This window comes from Cucumis sativus, unplaced genomic scaffold (genome assembly GCF_000004075.3).
Source record: "Cucumis sativus cultivar 9930 unplaced genomic scaffold, Cucumber_9930_V3 scaffold52, whole genome shotgun sequence".
Classification (NCBI taxonomy): Eukaryota; Viridiplantae; Streptophyta; class Magnoliopsida; order Cucurbitales; family Cucurbitaceae; genus Cucumis; species Cucumis sativus.
The window spans coordinates 312,069-319,892 of record NW_022279552.1 but is presented as its reverse complement, the minus strand read 5'-3'; the positions used below and the strand labels follow the sequence as shown (position 1 = coordinate 319,892).

Sequence of the window (7,824 nt, the reverse complement as noted above, 5' to 3'; positions counted from 1 at the left end):
ATCTGATCTATTTCAAAGTGATTTTTCCAATCCTATTGATTTATGTAGAATAAATTCAGTGATTTTAATGAAGGGCTCCAAAGTGATGGTCTCCCAGATACCTGAATTTCTCAACAGAATGCCCCATCCATCTCAAGAAATCCTTTCGAAGCACTTAGGAAGTTGGGTGATGAAGAAAAAACCTTGTTCGACCGGAAAGAGTTTCAGCCCTTGAATCCTCGCGGGAAAAAATAATTTTCAGAAGGCAAAATTCAAATTTGGGTATAGTTGGCATCTCCACGTACTTAGAAGGGGAAAAGACTTCAACAAAAAAGAGAGAAAAACAGACCTTGAAAGAAGAAAAGGCAGCTAGCCGACATTTTATTATCTCAAAAAACAGCTCACCTAGCCGTCCCCAACCAGATTGTTTCAAACTTAATGTATCTGCAGACATTTTAAAAGCTGACACACAGATGGTAGGCCCCAAGAATTTTATTAATCAGAATTCCAATGGCTTTTGTATTCTGACGAATTTGAGAAGAATCAGAGTCCTCTCCTCCATCAAGGAACTTCACTTGCGGGCCATCTCCTGTTTTCAGTTCTCAACCAAAATTACCAGCCTCTCCCAAGACTAAAATATCATCTAAAATGAAAGCTATTCCATTTCATGCCAGAAATTTTTCTAAGCACCTCAAGACCTATACCAAAGGGAAACTTCTTTCGCAACATTTGGATGAGCTTGGCTAATTCTGATTTATTAGAGGAAAGTTGTGTGAAGATACAATTCCAAATTCAGTTGGCAAAAGGTCAGTACTGCCTTCCTCCTTAAGTAATAAATTTTCTCAATCCTCCTCCAAACTTTTGGTTCATTCTTTAATTTTGTCAAGATACTTCTTGTCTAAAAAAAGTTGAGAACCTAGAAGATGAATTCATGGAAGTTGAATCAGTCACCAGTGTAAGTATCCTTCCCCCTCAAGAGTTGGTTCCTTTCTTGCAGCATGTGAAATTGAATTGATATAAGGCAGAGGTAGCAAAGATGGAGATTATATCATGGAACACTAGAGGATTCATGGGCCATTCGAAACAATTGGCTATTAAAAATATTTTGAAGAAAGCTAATCCAGATAGAGCATTGATTCCGGAGACCAAAAGAGAAGAGATTGCCAGTTGTATTATAAAGGCACTATGGAGTTCAAAAGGAATTGGCTGGGTCTTTGTTTGAAGCTAGTGGCAAATTAAGAGTTTTGCCGATTATGTGGATAAATATAAGTTGTCGATTATTGAAGTTCGATCAAGAGAAGGAAGGTCATTACAGTGTGGCTCATAAGTTGTTTCAACATTAATTTATAAGTTGTTTGGAAAGGTTCTCGCAGAAAGATTAAAGAAAGTCAGGCCAGGTATTACTTTGTAAGACCTCCTATTATCTATACCTATAAAAGGAAGGGTAGAAAGAGAAATTCCTTAGCAACCAATGATGAGAGAATAATGGGAGAGGATCGTGCAGGTGGGCCTGCCAGGAGGGATGAGAGAGAGAGGTATAAATATGTAATGTTGGGGTAGGGGAGGCTAGGTCTTTTTTGGTTATTTCAAGGAGAGTAAAGGTGCTGTAGCCTGAGGGTATCCAGCCCCGTATAAAGAAGCTGGGTAAGTTTTCTATGTTGTTCTTCCTTTATTTTTCATATCTACTACTGTTGAATGTGTTTTGGCTTTTACATAAATAAAGATTTACAGAGTGCTGCCTCTGTTTAGCCATTTGGTTAGGATATTTTGTGTTTTATTGTTAGAATCCTAACATACTTCTCCATTACAATGTGGCTTTCTGGAAGAGTGCCAAATCTTGGATCCTATTTTAATAGCAAAAGAAACTATGGAGGTCTATAGTATCCGAAAAAAGAAAAGATGGATCATTAAATTATACCTTGAAAAGGCCTTTAACAGAGTGGATTGGAAATTTTAGAAAATGTAATGCAAAAGAAGATCTTCGATGTAGGATATTGTGTTATATTGGCCAGCCTTTACAGCATCCCCATTTTGAAGTCTTTGATGATCAGGACTTTCGGATCAGCCCTCTGCTTCAAACAGTTTTTGCTCAACCAATCAAGGCTTATTCTTCTTTGTTCTCAGCATGCTGCCTTTGATTATGATTTTTTTTGGAAAGATTCTTTTTATCATTTTGTTTGTCTTTGTTTTTGTGGCTTTTTGTTTTGATCTTGTGTTGTCGCTTTTTGGATGTTTTGAGGGCACTAAGGGGGTGTCAACCTAGTTTGAGATGCCCGGATGCGCCTGTTGATCTTCCCTCTCCTCTTTTGCTCTGTGTATAATCCTCATGTACATTGAGCTTTGTGTCTTTCTTTATATTAATAATAGTGAGACTCGTATCCTTTTTTAAAAAAAGAAAGAAAATTCAATTATATATCACCAACACTCTCCTCACTTGTGGGCTTGAAATATTTGAAAGGCCCAACAACTGGAAATGGATTTTAATTGGGGAGGAAACGACAATGCGAGGCTTGAACACAAGACCTTCTTGGACCACCTGCTCGGATACCATATTGAAAGGAGACAAACAAACACAAAACTTTACGTGGAAACCTGTGTACCAGGAGAAAAACCACTATATTTTTCTTCTTATTATTTTCTGATGAAAAATACAATAGGTACAAGGGAGAATAAATAGAATATACAGAGGAATAAAAAAGGAAAATATTTAGGAATTAAGAAAAATATTCCCATAAACTTTTCATAAATATTCTAAGATTCTAACAATAAAAAGTTCTATTTATTCCAAATTGTGACTGCTCTAATATGCAGTTGTTTTCTGATTCAGATGATTGAGGAGCTTGGTGGTTCTCTCACTGCTGATGGGAGTACAAGCACTCATGTCATTACAGGAAAAGTGCGGAAAACTCTAAATTTTTGTATTGCTCTCTTTTTAGGGTTAGTCTTGCAACCTTAGACGAACACTCTTCTATGTGTCCTTTTGGCCTTTGAATACCGATAATCATCTCATTTGCACCAAAGTTAGCAATTCCATGCACACAAGGCCTTTGCCGTTATTTTTCCATTGCCTCGTAGTTGTGCTTAGGCTGGAAATTGTTGTGAACCTTCTAAATCTAAAAGGGCATAGTTTCTTATTCTACTGCCTGTTTACTTTTAGTTAAACATCAAAATCAATTCTTATGTTTGAGTTGGATTGTATCATGCTCTTCCTTTTCAGTTGTTTCTATCGTGATGGTGGGTAGTGGTTGTTAAGACAACCATTAGGCTAATTTGGGTTGCAGGCTTACTTTTCCCATTTTACGTGTAAAATGGCTCAAGCTCACTAATGAAAGATATTTGTTGGCTAGCTAGTGTTTTTATCCTCGATTTCCTTCTTCCCCTAATACATTATGTTATGGAATTTGTTAGATACCTAGATTAGTATAGGGTTGGGGTATAAGGTAATTAGATATTTAGAAAGTTACTAGTAGTTATTGTGTAAGTGTGGTTACTAGTAGTTATTATGTAAGTGTGGTAACTAGGGTGGTTACATGTTATTATAAATGGAGGGAGGGTAAGTGGGGAGAATTCTGGGAGGAGTGATATAAGGCTTGGGTGAGAGTACTCAAGAGGGAGGGTTCCAAGTGCTTTATACTTGGTTTTATCTTGTATTTTCTTATAGTTACATTATAATAAATTCAGATCTTGTTCTTGTTAGGAAGTATATGTCTCCAATATTATTTAAATACAGTAGAAGAATTAAAAGGGTAATATTGACCCACACGAGAATATAGGAGAGATTATAGGAGGAGAGAATATCGGAGGAGATCTTTCCCATTAGTTTGTTAGTAAAGCAAAATAAAAGGGAGGAAAGAGGAGGGAGAAAGGGGACAAAATATTCCAAAGAAGTAGAGGCTGCCGTCTTTCGTGCTCGGGAGAAGTAGAGGGTCCAAGTCAAGTTCTTTTTATTCGACAATCTCCGGAAGAATGGAAGGATCGTCGAGCAAAGGACCAACGATTGAGAGTATCATCGAAGGTGGAGGTAAGACATTGAAGGAAATCAAGGTAGAAGGTAAAACAAACAAGTTTGAAAGGGATGAAAACTCAAACGATCATAGCAAATTCAAGAAGGTTGAAATGCCTGTGTTCAGTGGCACTGATCTGGATTGTGTTTATTTAGAATGGATTGGAATCTTCAGGTCCATAAATCGATGGACTCCAAGAAGTTGCTGAATCCATAGAAGAATCGAGGAAAACGCGATTGCAACGGTTATACAACGAAGGTGAAGAGGATGGCAAAGAGTGACCAAGAAGAAACTATAGAGGAAGGTCGATGATGATTACCTGTGAGGCTCGAAATGAAGACTCGAGTGAAGAAAAATTTGTTGCTCACAGAAACACAAAATGGCTGGTTGCAATGGAGAAAGAAGAAGCCGACAGTTACCGGTCTACAGAGGCTCGAGAAGGTGGTCTGGAATAGGGGTGAATCACGTGACGAGGAAGAAGTTGCTGCACACATGATGGTGCCAATGACGTGGTAGAAATTGGTAGGAAAGAGGATTAGGACAAAAGGAACAATCTTGGGTTTTACTATTTCAAGTGGGCTTCAACTTACTCTAAATGAGCTTCAACTTATTCTAAATAAAACATTGGGGGCACATCATTTTGTAGATGAAGTGGGTGGAGAGTTCCAAAAATAGGAGGGAAGAAAAACGTGTATGTAGGTGGGTCCTAGGAATGAAACCGGCGGCAGTATGATTTTGATCTTGACGCAACAATTTGATTATGGCCTAGCCCACTAGAGATGAAGGGTTTGAAAATTAAACACTTGTTGGTGATATGCAAAGGGTTAACTAAGACAATGTGTTATGGAAAAGGAAAATTCAAGTACATTGGGCTGCTTTGTGGGCTGAAGTCAATGGACCTTATTGGAATCGAGAGTTTTTCAAAGCCGAAGGGGAGGATTTCTTTTTCAACATTGAAGAGCAGAATGCTGGGGATTGTTTGCAATTAAAAAGAGAAAAAAAGAGAAAGGGGCCTTGATCATGTTTGTAAGCACACCTTGAGGACAAGGTGTTTTGAAGGATCGGGTAATGTTAGATACCTAGATTAGTATAAGGTTAGGGGTATAAGGGTAATTAGATATTTAGAAAGTTACTAGTAGTTATTATGTAAGTGTGGTTACATCTTATTATAAATGGAGGGAGGGTAAGTGAGGGGAGAATTCTGGGGAGTGATCTAGGGCTTGGGTGAGAGTACTCAAGAGGGAGGTTCCAAGTGCCTTATACTTGGTTTTATCTTGTATTTTCTTATAGTTCATTATAATAAATTAAGAACTTGTTCTTGTTAGGAAGTATCCTAACAGAATAACTCTAGAAGGTCTCATGTTAGCGAATGATAATCTGCGTTAAGTGTGTATTTGTAGGAGTTCTTCTCCCGGGCATCTATGGTTGATATTCTTTACCTTTCAATATATCAAAGCCAAGGATTCTTTTGCATTTCTCTATGCTTTTTCTTTACCCATTTATGCTTTTTTTAGTTATATTTGAGAGTAGTATTTCATTTCTTTCATGTGAAATGTTGAACTTCAGTAGTGTGGAGAGTGGAACGTAATATCTTACCTTTTATATTAGTAAACTTGATTTTAAGCAATGTGTTTTTGAAGATTTTATGTTGTAGAATGTTTTTTGTTCTTCAAGCTACTGTTCTTAACTTTATTTTCTCCTGTTAATGTTCTCAATGATTATCGAGCATATGCATTACCATGTGGCTTCAAGCGTGTCAGTGTGCTCTTGCTCATAATTTTTACTATATCTTGTTACTAAAATTGCAAGTTAATTGCAAATTACTCAGAGCTTGGATTGTCTCCTCCAGTTGGTTAAAGGAAAGCTACCGGGAAGGCAGATTTGTTGGTAAGTTCGAATGGCTTGCTAGTATCAAAGCGTAATGTATTTTCTTCCACTTATGTTTTTCATCCTACCTAATTTTGTGATTGATTAATTCCTTATGGATCTGCAGACGAGTTGCCTTACATACTAAATGATGATGACTACATATCGAAGTATCGAGCCAGCCTAAAAGCTGTAGTTCTCAGGGCAAAAGCATGTTCTTGAGCTTTATTTGAAGGGTATGATGTTTGCATATCAGCTCACGCTCAACCACCACCTAAAACTCTATCCCTGATAGTCAAGTCAGCCGGTGGAAATGTAAGTTCTCTGTTATTGTACAAATCTCGAGTACTAGGTTTGGTTCTCTATATTACATATACAACCACTATAATATGGCTATCCTCCCATCTAATGAAGACGTGAAGTTCTCAAAAAACAAGCACGTATACGAATTCTAGACATGGGTCAATAAATCATAGACATGGTGACGTGTCATTTTTTTCTTAAAAATATAGGATAGTGCTAGAACACAGTTTTAATATATATAATTTAAAAAGTATGTATCATATTTATATAGAAATTCAAAGTCAATAAGTTTATGTATTTATATGCTTAAAAATAAGCTTGTCCTTCACTCAAAACTTATTCAAAGCCAAGAGTTTAATATGTGTGTGTGACCAATCTTGACCTTTATTGCATTGGAATACTTGTTGTCTAACACATCTACTGTACTAACTAGTGTTCAACACGTGTTCTCCGAGTGTTCCATACATATTGTTTATTGATACACTACCCAAACTAGAGTGTATGTGCTTCTTTAAGTCTTTAATATTTATGTTTGTTTTGATCCTAGGAATTGAGCATGTAATGTAAAAAGTCTATGCACAAGGGGTCATATGGCCATCTCCGTGTTTCTTTAATTATCAAATTTGTTCAAGTTTTTAATTGTCTCTAGATCGAAATCTGGAGTTATTTTTTGTGATTTGGTGTACAAATACATACATCCATGTTTCTAATTATGATTAGATTGTTTTCTGGTCGCAACATTTTATTGTTTAGCTTGTCTTTGATCTTGAACTTACTATTATGTTGATTTAAATTCCATTTTAGCCTTAGAACTTTCAAAACATCCATTTTAGTCATCGAGCTTCCAAAACGTAGCCAACTAACGGTTTTAGTATTTTGTAAATTATTTTATCAATTAATATTCATTTATCCAATACTCATCGGTCATTTCTGCTATATGTGATTGGAATATATCTCATAGGAAGCATTTTGAAAGTTGGGAAAAGATGAAAAATTTTAGGGACTAGAACAAGAATTTGTTTAATATTTTTTGATAGGGTGAATACTTGCAATTTCCTTGTAGTATATACATAATTTTTTCTCTCATTTGGCAAATTCATTATGCTTGAAAATTTAGGTGATTCATGAGCTAGATAAAGTAAACAACGTATGGAAGACGAGCTTTGTGGCTTGTGAGGAAGACGTGGAGGAAGCCTTGGTGGCCGTAGAAAAAGGGATATGGACTTTCAACGTTGAATGGCTAATGGCATGTATAATGAGACAAGAAGTAGACTTGGAGGCCCTCAATTTGCTGAGTCCCTATGAGAAACAAGGTCACCCTAACTTTCAATTTTGAACAAGCAGCAGCCAGCCATTTCGTCCTTGTGTAAATCCACTCTTTCTCAACTCACTCTAATTTGGTACATAAACAAACTCTGATCGCTCCATCTCTATATTCATCAGTACATAAAAGACGATAAGTTTATTCATGGAGAAAGTTGGATGTAAGTATGTTTTAGGAATGGTCCTTCATTTAGTAACTTTGGGAATTGTAAAATGAGGTAATGAAGTTCTATCAAGTTGAATGTTCTTGTTTATGTTGGATGAGACTGATTCTTGGATACCAGAATTAACTTGAAGTACGTGTTTGAGTTCCATTGGAGTGATTAGAGAAAAAATGTTCCTTTAAAAA

The 7,824-nt window shown here is 36.4% G+C and overlaps 1 long non-coding RNA gene across 1 annotated transcript; it reads left to right on the top strand.

The window, feature by feature from the left end:
* The first annotated feature begins 5,612 nt into the window (after window positions 1-5,612).
* On the top strand, window positions 5,613-7,824 carry LOC116405969. The gene is made up of 3 exons (XR_004219052.1): window positions 5,613-5,870; window positions 5,977-6,164; window positions 7,270-7,824. It is a non-coding gene; the product is annotated as an uncharacterized LOC116405969 (long non-coding RNA).